At 42.1% G+C, this 17,920-nt stretch overlaps 1 protein-coding gene across 3 annotated transcripts in view; it reads right to left on the bottom strand.

The window, feature by feature from the left end:
* LOC124280401 overlaps positions 1 to 17,378 on the bottom strand; it is a 79,959-nt gene extending 62,581 nt beyond the window's left edge. For all 3 annotated transcript variants that reach the window (XM_046716307.1, XM_046716308.1, XM_046716309.1), the window contains exon 1: positions 17,158 to 17,378. The gene's annotated coding sequence lies outside the window, so the exon portion shown is untranslated. The remainder of the gene's footprint in view (positions 1 to 17,157) is intronic.
* Between the last annotated feature and the right edge of the window lie 542 nt (positions 17,379 to 17,920).

Genomic DNA, 17,920 nt, shown 5'->3' with positions numbered 1-17,920 from the left:
GATTCCAAATTTGCCACCATGCTTAAAAACAGCAATTGGATTCAATATAAGTCTGGTCTATTGAACCTATTTTCAACTATGTTGCAATCATATTTTAACAAAGCATTCATCACTGTTAATTATCCCTGCCTGTCTTCTCTCATACAGCATCATCAACATGACAGCACCTGGTTATGCATCTTAAATACTAGGGCTTCAACGAGTCCATTATTTTGGACTCGAGTACTCGAGGGATGAGACTCGACTCGGACCCGAGTACTCGAAATTCATACCTTTCAAGCAAACGATAGCGTAAATTGCATGACGTGTTCCGATCATACAAGTAAACACTTACTTCTTTCCGACTTCATATCGTCATGTGACTTACATTTCCTATTGGTCAGAATCAGTATTTGGATGTTTACTTGACAAATGTTTTTTTCTTCGTACTTCTTGTACTGCCTGCAAAACACAGTGATATACCGCACAGGCGACATATGGTTATTTTGCTCTTTTCACTATCCAGATCAAGATACGCCCATACATTTGATTTTTTTATCTTTCTCCATGTCTATCAATTGTCAAGATAGTTACCTAATCATTTTAAGAAGTGAAATCTCAAACGATGTATAATATTTACTCTCATCTGCAGACTTGTAACATCTAATACCATACAGCCACACCGTGTGAGGAGTAAACTATTTAATTTAGGTGTTAATAAACACATTATTAGATGGGTTAAAGAATTCAGGGTACATAGAACTCAGTATGTCAGTGTCAATGGCTATCAATCTTCTTTTCTCTCAACCTCTACTGGAGATCCACATGGCTGTGTTCCTTCATCCGTTCTCTTCGTATTGTATACCAATGACTGTTACTTGTCAATATATGACTTGTTTACTGTGAAATTTGCAGATGACGCCACTGTTACTGGCCTTATTTCTGATTCTGAACATTATTATCGTCAAGGCATTGACAAAACCGTAATGACAGTTTTTTATCAAACCTTTATTCAAAGTGTGTTGACCTACAATTTTCTATGTTGGTATGGGGATCTGTCTCATCGCAACAAAAACAAACTTTTCAAAATTGTTAATACTGCTTGCAAAATTTCTGGAGTGTCTTTCGAGTATATTCCCTTTATCTATGAGCGCCAGATTGTCAAAAAGGCAGCTAAAATTAGATTTGATAGTTGATATATTTGATCTCACCATTTTGAACTACTTCCTTGTGGACGCTGCCTGTCGATTCCCTCCTTCAAAACAAACAGAGCTCGACAGTCTTTCATACTATCAAGTATTCGTGAATGCAACAGATATTTTGAATCACACCATCATCTGAGTAGAACTAGAATTATTCAGCCTCTTTACCTATGTGGTTAATTGAATTACATGTATATCATGTCAGATTTATTTGTAAATAGCATTCGTTTTGAGCATGTAATTATTGTGTATATTTTTGTGAACTGTGTATATATTCATTTTGAGACGGTTTGGATGTATAAGAATTTCCTCCGGGATAATAAAGTTATATCTTATCTTAATATTAGACGTTAACGGCCGCTCGTGCTTAGCACATGGCAGACAGTCTGTCAACGTCAAATAATTCGAGTTATCTCCCCTTTTCGAGTCCTCGAGTCCTTGAAAATGGAGTCGAGTCCAGCTGAACCCGACTCGTCCTCGAGTACTCGAGTACCCGTGGAAGCCCTATTAAATACAATTGTCAGTCTGACATTACACTGAGTATTTAAGACTCTAATGTATACTAGCCACATAAAGAAACTGTGCATTGTCAAAATATTATCCCAGTTGATAAGTATGATAACAATGTCAAAGGTACATATAAACTTTAATGGAGGAATCATGAGACCATAACAAGTCGGGAGAATTTCAATTGAACAGTCAATCACAATGACGTCACGAGTCCACAAGCGGGACAGGGGTCAAACGACCATGTCACAAGCTCAATAACGGGTATGTCCACCATCGGCATTGAGAACAGCAGTGCATCGACAACGCATAGAGCCTATCAAACGTGAAAGGAAGGCTTGTGGGATGTCATGCCAGATTCTCTCAAGTTCTGTTGCAAGGTCAAGGACGTTATCTGGCGGATGAAGAAGACGGTGTAGACGTCGATCCATCTCGTCCCAAACATGCTCTATCGGGGAGAGATCCGGTGAATTTGTAGGCCAAGGCAGTAAGTCAACGTTGTGGTGTTGCAAGAAATTCTTATCAACCCTTGCCGTATGAGGGCGGGCATTGTCCTGTTGGAATGTTAACCCATGACGTTGCAGAAAAGGAATTGCCACAGGTCGAAGAATCTGATCCCTGTAGCCCACACCAGTTAAGTTGCCCTGAACAATCACCAAAGGAGTTCTTTGGCGTGCTGTTATTCCATCCCAAATCATCACGGAACCACCACCAAAGCGATTCCTCTCCAAGACACAGGCCTGTGCATAACGTTCTCCTACGCGTCTATAGGCACGTTGACGTCCATCACTATGGGAAATGTTAAACCTGGAATCATCTGTAAAAACAACATCTCTCCACCAAAACATTGGTCTGCGGACATTATTTCGGCACCACATTCGGCGAGCTTGTCGATGCCATTGTGTCAGGATAGGCCGTATGGCGGGACGTCGTGGTCTGATCGGACTGTGTTGGGGTGGATACGGCGAAGTCCTGGGATGGTTCGGGCAGTCATCACTGCAGTCTGAAACCTGTGGCGAAGATGGGTCACCCTTATCCATCTGTCCTGTCTTGGCGTTGTTACACGTGGACGTCCAGAATGTGGCCGATCGATGATGTCATTTGTGTTCTGGTAGCCTCTCACCAGTGCAGAAATGGTGTTCCGGTGGCAGTGGAAATGTGCAGTCACTTGTCGTTGAGACATTCCCCCATGGACCATCCCAGTGGCCTCATGACGTTGTGCAGATGTGAGCCTTGGCATGCTATGCGTTTCAATAGCCGTTTAATTTTTTGAACGATCGCAAGGGCAGGGGTTGAGCTTTCCAAAGTGACAGTATTGTGTGGCATTCATTTGCTCTGTTTCTCTTTCCCGGAATGCACGTGCAACAACGTATTGCACGTCTCAAGGACGAACCCACTGATGTCACGGAACGTGGAACGTGCATGCATGTTGGATACATGTCACTAATCTCTGAGTTTAAATCCTTATGTGTCTACACAGGTTTGATAAATTTAGATTTTAAATGTTTGTATGCACAGTTTCTTTATGTGCCTAGTTGTGGTGTTGCAAGAAATTCTTATCAACCCTTGCCGTATGAGGGGCGGGCATTGTCCTGTTGGAATGTTAACCCATGACGTTGCAGAAAAGGAATTGCCACAGGTCGAAGAATCTGATCCCTGTAGCCCACACCAGTTAAGTTGCCCTGAACAATCACCAAAGGAGTTCTTTGGCGTGCTGTTATTCCATCCCAAATCATCACGGAACCACCACCAAAGCGATTCCTCTCCAAGACACAGGCCTGTGCATAACGTTCTCCTACGCGTCTATAGGCACGTTGACGTCCATCACTATGGGAAATGTTAAACCTGGAATCATCTGTAAAAACAACATCTCTCCACCAAAACATTGGTCTGCGGACATGATTTCGGCACCACATTCGGCGAGCTTGTCGATGCCATTGTGTCAGGATAGGCCGTATGGCGGGACGTCGTGGTCTGATCGGACTGTGTTGGGGTGGATACGGCGAAGTCCTGGGATGGTTCGGGCAGTCATCACTGCAGTCTGAAACCTGTGGCGAAGATGGGTCACCCTTATCCATCTGTCCTGTCTTGGCGTTGTTACATGTGGACGTCCAGAACGTGGCCGATCGATGATGTCATTTGTGTTCTGGTAGCCTCTCACCAGTGCAGAAATGGTGTTCCGGTGGCAGTGGAAATGTGCAGTCACTTGTCGTTGAGACATTCCCCCATGGACCATCCCAGTGGCCTCATGACGTTGTGCAGATGTGAGCCTTGGCATGCTATGCGTTTCAATAGCCGTTTAATTTTTTGAACGAGCGCAAGGGCAGGGGTTGAGCTTTCCAAAGTGACAGTATTGTGTGGCATTCATTTGCTCTGTTTCTCTTTCCCGGAATGCACGTGCAACAACGTATTGCACGTCTCAAGGACGAACCCACTGATGTCACGGAACGTGGAACGTGCATGCATGTTGGATACATGTCACTAATCTCTGAGTTTAAATCCTTATGTGTCTACACAGGTTTGATAAATTTAGATTTTAAATGTTTGTATGCACAGTTTCTTTATGTGCCTAGTTGTGGTGTTGCAAGAAATTCTTATCAACCCTTGCCGTATGAGGGCGGGCATTGTCCTGTTGGAATGTTAACCCATGACGTTGCAGAAAAGGAATTGCCACAGGTCGAAGAATCTGATCCCTGTAGCCCACACCAGTTAAGTTGCCCTGAACAATCACCAAAGGAGTTCTTTGGCGTGCTGTTATTCCATCCCAAATCATCACGGAACCACCACCAAAGCGATTCCTCTCCAAGACACAGGCCTGTGCATAACGTTCTCCTACGCGTCTATAGGCACGTTGACGTCCATCACTATGGGAAATGTTAAACCTGGAATCATCTGTAAAAACAACATCTCTCCACCAAAACATTGGTCTGCGGACATGATTTCGGCACCACATTCGGCGAGCTTGTCGATGCCATTGTGTCAGGATAGGCCCGTATGGCGGGACGTCGTGGTCTGATCGGACTGTGTTGGGGTGGATACGGCGAAGTCCTGGGATGGTTCGGGCAGTCATCACTGCAGTCTGAAACCTGTGGCGAAGATGGGTCACCCTTATCCATCTGTCCTGTCTTGGCGTTGTTACATGTGGACGTCCAGAACGTGGCCGATCGATGATGTCATTTGTGTTCTGGTAGCCTCTCACCAGTGCAGAAATGGTGTTCCGGTGGCAGTGGAAATGTGCAGTCACTTGTCGTTGAGACATTCCCCCATGGACCATCCCAGTGGCCTCATGACGTTGTGCAGATGTGAGCCTTGGCATGCTATGCGTTTCAATAGCCGTTTAATTTTTTGAACGAGCGCAAGGGCAGGGGTTGAGCTTTCCAAAGTGACAGTATTGTGTGGCATTCATTTGCTCTGTTTCTCTTTCCCGGAATGCACGTGCAACAACGTATTGCACGTCTCAAGGACGAACCCACTGATGTCACGGAGCGTGGAACGTGCATGCATGTTGGATACATGTCACTAATCTCTGAGTTTAAATCCTTATGTGTCTACACAGGTTTGATAAATTTAGATTTTAAATGTTTGTATGCACAGTTTCTTTATGTGCCTAGTTGTGGTGTTGCAAGAAATTCTTATCAACCTTTGCCGTATGAGGGCGGGCATTGTCCTGTTGGAATGTTAACCCATGACGTTGCAGAAAAGGAATTGCCACAGGTCGAAGAATCTGATCCCTGTAGCCCACACCAGTTAAGTTGCCCTGAACAATCACCAAAGGAGTTCTTTGGCGTGCTGTTATTCCATCCCAAATCATCACGGAACCACCACCAAAGCGATTCCTCTCCAAGACACAGGCCTGTGCATAACGTTCTCCTACGCGTCTATAGGCACGTTGACGTCCATCACTATGGGAAATGTTAAACCTGGAATCATCTGTAAAAACAACATCTCTCCACCAAAACATTGGTCTGCGGACATTATTTCGGCACCACATTCGGCGAGCTTGTCGATGCCATTGTGTCAGGATAGGCCGTATGGCGGGACGTCGTGGTCTGATCGGACTGTGTTGGGGTGGATACGGCGAAGTCCTGGGATGGTTCGGGCAGTCATCACTGCAGTCTGAAACCTGTGGCGAAGATGGGTCACCCTTATCCATCTGTCCTGTCTTGGCGTTGTTACACGTGGGCGTCCAGAGCGTGTGGCCGATCGATGATGTCATTTGTGTTCTGGTAGCCTCTCACCAGTGCAGAAATGGTGTTCGGTGGCAGTGGAAATGTGCAGTCACTTGTCGTTGAGACATTCCCCCATGGACCATCCCAGTGGCCTCATGACGTTGTGCAGATGTGAGCCTTGGCATGCTATGCGTTTCAATAGCCGTTTAATTTTTTGAACGAGCGCAAGGGCAGGGGTTGAGCTTTCCAAAGTGACAGTATTGTGTGGCATTCATTTGCTCTGTTTCTCTTTCCCGGAATGCACGTGCAACAACGTATTGCACGTCTCAAGGACAAACCCACTGATGTCACGGAGCGTGGAACGTGCATGCATGTTGGATACATGTCACTAATCTCTGAGTTTAAATCCTTATGTGTCTACACAGGTTTGATAAATTTAGATTTTAAATGTTTGTATGCACAGTTTCTTTATGTGCCTAGTATATGTGATATTTTCAAATATTTTATATCTCCAGATGACAGGTAGGTCAGACCTGAAACAATATATCACTTTTTCACATATTAGACTGTTAAAAGACACATGACATGGAACAAGATTCTTGGCAGCTGCAGATGAATGGCATACTGTTCCTTTATGTGGACATTGATGGATATATTCTTCGAACAAGGTAATAACCTGACATTGTTGCTATAACTTTAGTGTATTTTAATTTTAATATTTACATTTTGCTTTTATTCATTTGTTGTAGCATTCAACAGAATAATTTTTCGACATGAAACGTAATGAGACAGACAACATACACTAGGTCAGACTTAGGGCATGAAATGTGAAATATGATTCACATTGGCAAACTATAAAATGTATAGATATTACAGTCATGTTATAAATTCACTATAAGTATAAGCAGATCGTGTGCTTTTTATTCAGTTTCAAAATGCACACGAATATGATAATAAACTAATTAGGATTATAAGTCAAAATATAAAGACGTACATTGACTTTGTTTTGGCAGATGGTTAAACTTCAAAATGTTTTCATTTGTTATCATAATAATGAAGAAGGAAGTATTATCGAATAAAAAAGATTTCATCTTTCTTGATCAATCTATAATTATACTACCAATTGCGCATGCAGCAGAGGTCACGAACTAGTCAAGAATTCTGGGTAATTATATGGGTACACTATGTCCACGGAAATTGCTCTGGATCAGTGCCCCTTTCATGTATCATATTACATCTCCCTACAGGTGCCTGTTGTCTACAATGATGAGGCCCAGGTGACTCCAGAATACAGCTTAAGTTTGGTATGAATTTATCATAATAATGTCTGGTGTACTTGACGCTTCTTTGTATCATGCATTTCTACCTAATATTGAAACTTTATTTTAAAAATGCCAGCATATTTAAATTATGCTTCTCCATATTTTAAACATTTGTAAACTAAAATGTTTTTCACCTATGCCTTGTGACAAGTATCCCAGTGATTATGTTCATTATCTGACATGTCTTTCTCCACAACAGTAACTTACATCTGACAGTGATAAATTATCTCAAAACTGGTATTCATAAGATAATATTACCCTGTATCAGTTCGGATAGTAATACTCCACTGATGTTTTCCAGGATGAACACCTGTGAGGCAACAGAGAAAAACAGATCTGTATCTTTCCCTTGTCTATATCAGCTGACCCACTTAATGCTTATGGATGCTTAGTGAATACATATTTTGATGATGAATGTAACATCAGTGAGATTGTTTGGGAGGAAACAATCAGCCATATTGATTTTGATGACATGACAATATGACAGTGTAGAAAATGTCATCATGCATCTGGTGTTGAAGTTTTAATTAAGGACCTTAAAGAGACCTCTTCGACTGTATTTATGCCTATATTTATGACTGTCCATACATGCAGAATATGATACATGTATGTTCAGTATTAAAACTGAAATGATAATCCAGACTTTTTTGATTTTTTTGGCTGATCATTATTGACATATCAGAATAATCCATAAGTAATGCAGCATTTTAATTGTACCATTTAGACTACCATTCAAAAGCTGAATTAATCATAGTTTCAATATTAAAAATGTATGCTTTGTTCCCTGACACACCACAGTATGAACCCATTATACTTGGGATGAAACTTGATTTAATTTGTAAACATTTCACACATGCTGGAATATAAAAAATGTATTCAAATCTCAAAAGCTCTCTTTCAAGGACAATGAACCTGAAACTCCTTTTGCTTCAGTCATCAGATGGTTCAGACAACCAGCAATTTTTCAATATGCTTTTATACATATTTCAGTATCTACCTCATGCTTAGGTATATATTATTTGACAACATCTGAAACACAACTCCAAATAATGTGCTTGTGTTTTCCAAATTTTATTTATCTATTTAGGTAGTGGTTATTTTTTTTTAGAAGGGGCAGCCTTTCAAAATAGGTTAAGATTGGGGTGGGCTCGAAAAGCAACAACCAGTCCTGGAGAATTGCTCTTGATTAGTGGGCTTTTAATCATAAATCACCACTCTTGACAGCTGGCCTACAGAAGTACAATGTCCTACTGCAGTGTATAGTGGCCAGAAACAACATTCTGACTGTCCAGCAGCAGGAGAATCATCACTTTTGACAGCTGGCCTGCAGCAGTGTATAGTGGCCAGAAACAACATTCTGACTGTACAGCAGCAGGAGAATCATCACTTTTGACAGCTGGGCTATGTACAGTAGTGTATAGTGGCCAGAAACAACATTCTGACTGTACAGCAGCAGGAGAATCATCACTTTTGACAGCTGGCCTGCAGCAGTGTATAGTGGCCAGAAACAACATTCTGACTGTACAGCAGCAGGAGAATCATCACTTTTGACAGCTGACCTACAGTAGTGTATAGTGGCCAGAAACAACATTCTGACTGTACAGCAGCAGGAGAATCATCACTTTTGACAGCTGGCCTGCAGCAGTGTATAGTGGCCAGAAACAACATTCTGACTGTACAGCAGCAGGAGAATCATCACTTTTGACAGCTGGCCTACAGTAGTGTATAGTGGCCAGAAACAACATTCTGACTGTACAGCAGCAGGAGAATCATCACTTTTGACAGCTGGCCTGCAGCAGTGTATAGTGGCCAGAAACAACATTCTGATTGTACAGCAACAGGAGAATCATCACTTTTGACAGCTGGCCTACAGTAGTGTATAGTGGCCAGAAACAACATTCTGACTGTACAGCAGCAGGAGAATCATCACTTTTGACAGCTGGCCTGCAGCAGTGTATAGTGGCCAGAAACAACATTCTGACTGTCCAGCAGCAGGAGAATCATCACTTTTGACAGCTGGCCTGCAGTAGTGTATAGTGGCCAGAAACAACATTCTGACTGCACAGCAGGGGGAGAATCATCACTTTTGACAGCTGGCCTGCAGCAGTGTATAGTGGCCAGAAACAACATTCTGACTGTACAGAAGCAGGAGAATCATCACTTTTGACAGCTGGCCTGCAGCAGTGTATAGTGGCCAGAAACAACATTCTGACTGTACAGCAGCAGGAGAATCATCACTTTTGACAGCTGGCCTACTGCAGTGTATAGTGGCCAGAAACAACATTCTGACTGTACAGCAGCAGGAGAATCATCACTTTTGACAGCTGGCCTGCAGTAGTGTATAGTGGCCAGAAACAACATTCTGACTGTACAGCAGCAGGAGAATCATCACTTTTGACAGCTGGCCTACAGTAGTGTATAGTGGCCAGAAACAACATTCTGACTGTACAGCAGCAGGAGAATCATCACTTTTGACAGCTGGCCTACAGTGCAGTGTATAGTGGCCAGAAACAACATTCTGACTGTACAGCAGCAGGAGAATCATCACTTTGACAGCTGGCCTGCAGCAGTGTATAGTGGCCAGAAACAACATTCTGACTGTACAGCAGCAGGAGAATCATCACTTTTGACAGCTGGCCTACAGTAGTGTATAGTGGCCAGAAACAACATTCTGACTGTACAGCAGCAGGAGAATCATCACTTTTGACAGCTGGCCTGCAGTAGTGTATAGTGGCCAGAAACAACATTCTGACTGTACAGCAGCAGGAGAATCATCACTTTTGACAGCTGGCCTGCAGCAGTGTATAGTGGCCAGAAACAACATTCTGACTGTACAGCAGCAGGAGAATCATCACTTTTGACAGCTGGCCTACAGTAGTGTATAGTGGCCAGAAACAACATTCTGACTGTACAGCAGCAGGAGAATCATCACTTTTGACAGCTGGCCTACAGCAGGTGTATAGTGGCCAGAAACAACATTCTGACTGTACAGCAGCAGGAGAATCATCACTTTGACAGCTGGCCTGCAGCAGTGTGTATAGTGGCCAGAAACAACATTCTGACTGTACAGCAGCAGGAGAATCATCACTTTTGACAGCTGGCCTGCAGCAGTGTATAGTGGCCAGAAACAACATTCTGACTGTACAGCAGCAGGAGAATCATCACTTTTGACAGCTGGCCTGCAGCAGTGTATAGTGGCCAGAAACAACATTCTGACTGTACAGCAGCAGGAGAATCATCACTTTTGACAGCTGGCCTGCAGTAGTGTATAGTGGCCAGAAACAACATTCTGACTGTCCAGCAGCAGGAGAATCATCACTTTTGACAGCTGGGCCTGCAGCAGTGTATAGTGGCCAGAAACAACATTCTGACTGTACAGCAGCAGGAGAATCATCACTTTTGACAGCTGGCCTGCAGTAGTGTATAGTGGCCAGAAACAACATTCTGACTGTACAGCAGCAGGAGAATCATCACTTTTGACAGCTGGCCTATGTACAGTAGTGTATAGTGGCCAGAAACAACATTCTGACTGTCCAGCAGCAGGAGAATCATCACTTTTGACAGCTGGGCTATGTACAGTAGTGTATAGTGGCCAGAAACAACATTCTGACTGTCCAGCAGCAGGAGAATCATCACTTTTGACAGCTGGGCTATGTACAGTTGTGTATAGTGGCCAGAAACAACATTCTGACTGTCCAGCAGCAGGAGTGGCCAGAAACATCATCATGACAGCTGGCCTACAGTAGTGTATAGTGGCCAGAAACATTATTCTGACTGTACAGCAGCAGGAGAATCATCACTTTTGACAGCTGGCCTACAGTAGTGTATAGTGGCCAGAAACAACATTCTGACTGTTCAGCAGCAGGAGAATCATCACTTTTGACAGCTGGCCTGCAGCAGTGTATAGTGGCCAGAAACAACATTCTGACTGTACAGCAGCAGGAGAATCATCACTTTTGACAGCTGGCCTACAGTAGTGTATAGTGGCCAGAAACAACATTCTGACTGTACAGCAGCAGGAGAATCATCACTTTTGACAGCTGGCCTACTGCAGTGTATAGTGGCCAGAGACATCATTCTGACTGTACAGCAGCAGGAGAATCATCACTTTTGACAGCTGGCCTACAGTAGTGTATAGTGGCCAGAAACAACATTCTGACTGTCCAGCAGCAGGAGAATCATCACTTTTGACAGCTGGCCTACAGTAGTGTATATTGACCAGAAACAACATTCTGACTGTACAGCAGGAGGAGAATCATCACTTTTGACAGCTGGCCTACTGCAGTGTATAGTGGCCAGAGACAACATTCTGACTGTACAGCAGCAGGAGAATCATCACTTTTGACAGCTGGCCTACAGTAGTGTATAGTGGCCAGAAACAACATTCTGACTGTACAGCAGCAGGAGAATCATCACTTTTGACAGCTGGCCTACAGTAGTGTATAGTGGCCAGAAACAACATTCTGACTGTCCAGGGGCGGTGGGGTAGCCTTATGGTTAAAGCGTTGGCTCGTCACGCTGAAGACCTGGGTTCGAATCCCCACATGGGTACAATGTGTGAAGCCCATTTCTGGTGTCCCCCGCCGTGATGTTGCTGGAATATTGCTAAAAGCAGCGTAAAACCAAACTCAGTCAGTCAGTCAGTCTGACTGTCCAGCAGGGGCAGAATCATCACTTTTGACAGCTGGCCTACAGCAGTACAATATCCTGCAGTAGTGTATAGGTACCACTTGTTTAACAACGACATCAGAATCTATGCCGAAACGTCACATATACAGAATAAAGGAGTTGTATATCCATAAAAAATGTCCTCATTCTTCATGGCAATAGTCTGTAAAATGAAATTGTACTTAATGCATGTTATGTAATTTATTTCAAAGAGGTCATTTAAAATCTATTGTACCAAACCAGTATTTAATTATCTCTGTGCAGGTTAATGATGAGTGAAGATTCCTCATTCTCCGCGTGTATGTTTGAGTGTTTTAGTTATTCATGATTTATTACTTGTGTCACACCTGCATCGAGTTTGGAGAAGATTTAATTCAAAGTTTATGCTTTATGAATGATTCTTCCTGCTAGATTTCACTTGACATTTTATGGGGATGTGATGCTAGAATTATATGGAAGTGAAATTCTGATAGTTGCTATATGCATGTTTATATACAAAAATACTTCCTGCTGTATTACTCCTATTGTTTGTTCCATACTGAATAACACATACCATTTAATACTGATAACGGACAAGTAACTTGTAAGCCCAAATCACTTACTTGCATGACGCTGATAATGATACACGGAAGGGTTTATTTCAGTGAGAGATTATATTACCATTATCATTTTCACTTTTTTCACAATTGATGATAGCTACTAAATGATATCATCAGTGAAAAAGTTTTATTCCCAAATTTAATTAAATATTACAGTAAACACTGATCTATATTTCAAATAAAACAGTGGTGTAACTGTGCTTCATATATATACTAAGCAGCAAAAGAAACGTCAGTTTGGAATTTTCATTCACAGAAACGGATAACTGATCTCCAGCTTTACCTGAGCAAAGACATTCCTTCCCAAATTCAGAATGGAACCCAGGGAATGGTCTCAAATATGCAACCTGATCTCGGAGATGGTACGATGTTATCCATGTTTTTCATGCAACTCATGCTGCATGTGCTGGACCAGCCCTATAAAATGCACCCCCAAACCTGGTTGAAACATTCTCATTACAATGTCAGCAGGATGCCGCGACTCACGACAGCTCAGAAAGAACCAGGCGCTAGGAAGACTTGAAGCTGGCCACACTGCACAAGCCGTTGCCAATCACTTCCAGTTCAACGTTCAGACCATCTACAGGCTGCAGCAACGTTTCCGTGCCACCAACACCACAAATGATCGCCCCCGTACTGGCAGACCAAGGGTGACCACAAGACGACAAGACCGAAACAGCATGCCAGAAAGTGGGAACACACGGAAGACCAATCAGTACTGATACATTACATTGACGTCTTAACAGCTGGAGCCTCCATTGCCGTGGACTTAACGTGGACCAATCCTCACCCCTTGTCATCGGCATCAACATCTACAGTTTGCCCTAAAACACCATAACTGGCGATACAGGCAATGGAGAACTGTTCTGTTCACAGATGAGAGTCGGTACTGCGTATCAACTGCAGATGGCAGAACAAGAATATGGCGACGACGTGGCCAGCATTACTCAGACCAATGTGTTATGGAAAGAGACTCATGGGGAGGTGCAAGCATCATGGTATGGGTGGAATAGGCCTGAACCAGAGAGTAGGTCCTATGGTGTTTCAGAACCTTGGTCCAGGGAGAGGAGGCGGCATCAAAGCGGTGCGCTACATCGACCAAGACCCCACGTCATACCACATTTCGCACGTCACCGGAACAACATTTTCGAGCATGATAACACCCGGGCCCATACTCCCAGAGCTACACGGGACTTCCTACAGCATAATGGTGTCAACATTATGCAGTGGCCAGCCCTCAGTCCTGATTTAAACCCAATTGAACATCTTTGGGATGAAATTCAGACTGAACACAGGCCGAACACAGCCGATTAATTGCACCAGGCCTTTCTCAGAGTGTGGTTCCAGGTGCCAATGGCCTTCATCAATCGATTGGAGCACTCCATAAATAGACGCTGTGCTGAAGTTATTGCCGCTCGTGGTGGTCACACTAGATACTGAGGTCAAGGGTCTCAATTGGCTGCAAATGTTCACGTAATGTCTTGAAATTGTGCTGAGTTATTCATTGATGTGTCAAAATATTGTACACAAAAAATGTTTTTGATCCACTTATTATGTCCATTTCTGTAATGATTTGATTACAGTGCCTATCTAATTTTGAATTCGTCCTGACGGGGTGTTTTTTTTGAGTATATGTTGTGGTTAGATGTTATGTTATTGAAAATGGCATCAATTATTTGGTCATTTGTCTGACCAACATACTTTCATAACAAAGTGTTGTTAAAACAAATACCGCATCAGAGCAGCATGTCCTAACAGATGTGTGTTGTAAAAACACAAAGAACAGTGTCAGTATTAGGCATCAGTACCATTTCTGTTGATACAGTCACTAAAGACACCAGATAATTGAAAACAGCTTGGGGGATGTTCAAATGTCAACCAAAGATTGGCCCAACTGCATTGGCATTACTTGCTGCTTCTGGTCCTGCTGTAGATTACGCCAGACATATTCTGTTGGGGAGAAATCTTCAGAACCAGCCAGCCATTGCAGTGAAGCAGTCATGCTGCTTCTGATCCTGTTGTAGATTACACCAGACATATTCTGTAGGGCAGAGCTCTTCAGAACCAGCCAGCCATTGCAGTGAAGCAATCATGCTGCTTCTGGTCCTGTTGTAGATTACACCAGAGAAGTTCTGTAGGGGAGAGGTCTTCAGAACCAGCCAGCCATTGCAGTGAAGCTCAGCTTCAAAATGTCTATTACAACACTTGCAAAATGTTGGTAGACATAATATTGCTGCACTTTGTGCTAAGAGTACAAAATGATTAAAAAATATTGTGAAAATAAGCTTTTAAAATTGCCATTAACAAAACAAGTTTTGTTCTCTGATGAGTTGCGACACCAGCCCCACTACACCCCCATCCCGGGGCAGACTAAAGATGCTCAGGGATGCAAATGCTCCTGCATTCTTGGATGGCTGTAGACCCTTGCACAACCTACTGAGCTATCTAGGTGAAACCTGGACCCAGCAGAGAACATTTGTGCCATCCAAGTCTTGCCTTCCGAACTTTAGATGATGTCTAATAAAGGCATTTAGTATGCTTGAAAGTCATGCAGAAGCAAAACTGGGCATGTTGCTGGACATCAGAAATGGATGCTGTGCTTCCTCAACCATTTGCATTCTGTATGGCCACTGATTGGTTGCAAACCAGGAATTGTTCAAGCTGTTCATGTGGCAGTTTGTTTCAATTCCTTTGACGCACCAACTGAATAAGGTTGACTTGATGTGACATTTCAACTGGATGACTGGTAAGCGAGAATATCAGGTGGTAAGCCATTTGTCATGATGAAGTTTGTGTTTCGACAAACATTTAAATGCCTAGCAACTTTGTTTTGCATCATTCTGGTTAGCATCCCCTGGTGCATTGACATTATTTCCAGCAAGTGGTAGCACTGAGAAAAGGTTATAAATAGTTCAACAAAGGTTTTTTTTCAGAGGATGTGATAGCTAAACAATCATCCATGTTGTTCAAATCAAAAACCCATGTTTGAGTACCATGCTACCAACTAACACAAATATCCACAAAGTGTCTTGCATTTCCATGCTTGAACAAAATCTGAAGGAGACAGTATATCTATGTTTCTGTGTTTGTTCAAATCATGCATGAAATGATTTGCAAGATCCACATGCAATGATTCAGGTGTGTTGGGGTGTTAGATTTTTATTCTGGCAGTCAGTTTTTCAAAAGACTGTTTTTCTGACAATCAATTGAAACATTATATTTCCCATGTTTTTAGTATGGCCCACACACAGTTATTAACGGACCACCGACTATTGCTGTAGCATTCTTGACAGTGCTGTCTACATGGGTGTGGTCATCAACGAGAGAGTCAAATGCCTTGCATGCAAATACTTATGACATAGGAATATAGCATCGCTTCATCAAGGTCTGGCAGTGATATATATCCAGTATAGAAGTAACAATCGAGCCAGAACAAAATCTTAAATTTGCTAAATATCTTACGTGTGCACACAAATGACTACTATACATTTGAATTCTATTTTCTGTTCTGCTAGGCATAGTTTTAGTTTTATTACTATAATTACTGAGTGTATTTTTCACATGAACTATGCGCTTAACTAGCTTAATCGGCAGTACACACATTTTTAATAAATGTACCTGTGGTCTGGTACCCAAAATAATATAACTTTAAAGAATTTTGCTGCATTTATAAAAAGAAAGTGTCATTTTATCAGAAATTAAATTCCAATATCAAAATATGTTAGGTTTTACTAAACATATTTAATAAAATAATAGCACAATAAATAAGATAATTGATTGCTATTATCGAATAATTTGTACGCATGGTACAGTTTGATAAGTCACCATTGAAGCCTCACGCATTCCTACTACAACAAATGAATGAAAACAAAATGCAAATATCGTAATTACAACCCCAAAACGCATTAAGTATAGGCAGTTCACAAGGAAAATATCTTTCAATATTCCCACATAAAAACAGTACCCTATACATGTAAAGCTGTACAAAGAAACTTATTTGATGTCACATGTTTGTGCAACAATGTAATATAAAAAAATATCCGGATATTATATTCCATGTTTGTCTCTCAACTGATCACGTAAGTTTGTTTTGCTGCTACACATCGGTGTCAAATCCCTAGCACCTGGACTCAAATAAGCACCAAGTCTGGAAGTCCTTTGAAAACATAAGTGTCCAGCTCTGCGCTTATTAGAGGACATGCTGTACCTTCTTTTGGTTTGACTGGGTGGGTATATATTTATAACTGATCATTTTAACCTGATTTTAGGGTTTTCGTGGTCCGACAGACGACTTCTTTATACATATATAAATTGCAATTAGTTGTCAGTTCGGCTGCCTCTTGTCTTTGCCTTAACTTAGCAACAATACTCCATGTCCTGTTCAGACGGTCTGTCCATTAGCAACAGGCTGGCAAAGTGTGGATGAGTGAGAAGTCATTACTTCCTGCTCTATCTGGTTGTTAAACAGTACAAATAACTATATGTTGATGAGAAGAACCGAAAGTCAGACAGTTTTGGTGTCCTGCTAGTGTGACCGTATAATGTCTAACATATTAACCCAGGAAGAACACTTGTCAACCCGGTCACAGACCCCCACACCCCAAATAGCACAAGTCGGCAGTAACAAACAAAACCTTCGTTCAGTTAATGCTAATAAATTGAATAAATTGACTTTCCATGCATTCTTGGATTTAAATTCTCTTATACTGACCTGCTGTGCAGTTAATCAATTGTCCGCACTTGAAAAGGCCTCAATTCGGTCCTATCTTTCTGTACAATATCCCAATATCAGCTGTTCATGTATAGACGGTGACTGAACTTTCTTCCTGTTGTCGACGCTCCTCTGTTTTCGATTTTCACAAGCAGTAGATCGAGCTTTTATTATGAGAGTCATCGCAAGAGGTGCATCCTGTCATATGTAAGTCAACAGAATGAAAACTGCAGGGCGGAAAAACCCATTCTACTTTTAGACGCATGTCCGCCTGTCAACGTGACCAACTGGGACACGAACAAGGATTTTAAGACTGCTTCAGTAACTACTCAGTCAACGTACAACACAAGAGCAGAAACCATGCGCTCGGACTAAATTACATATATTTTTCTTGGGTCTTAGTCAAAATGGCCACAAAACATCCAAGTCAAAATGGCCACAAAAAAGTCAAAATGGCCACAAACCCCTAGTCAAAATGGCCACACCAAAAAGTCAAAATGGCCATAGAAAAAGTCAAAATGACCACACATAATTTTTTATATTTTTATAATACGTTTTCCCATGTTGCATTATGTGATATCAAGGTTTAAAAATGACAAAAGAAGTTATATCAGACAAAACTTGATGTTTATTACACATCAACTAATCACATTTTCAACAAATAACAAGACCGGTCTACTCCCATTTGCGAGAACTCCCATTTGTGAGACTCCCAGTTGTGAGACAGTGGAGTAGGTACTTAGCAAAGAAAACACACCTTACT

Source organism: Haliotis rubra, unplaced genomic scaffold (assembly GCF_003918875.1).
Source record: "Haliotis rubra isolate DU_JTF1 unplaced genomic scaffold, ASM391887v1 Scf267, whole genome shotgun sequence".
NCBI lineage: Eukaryota > Metazoa > Mollusca > Gastropoda > Lepetellida > Haliotidae > Haliotis > Haliotis rubra.
This window is presented reverse-complemented; position numbering and strand designations above follow the sequence as displayed.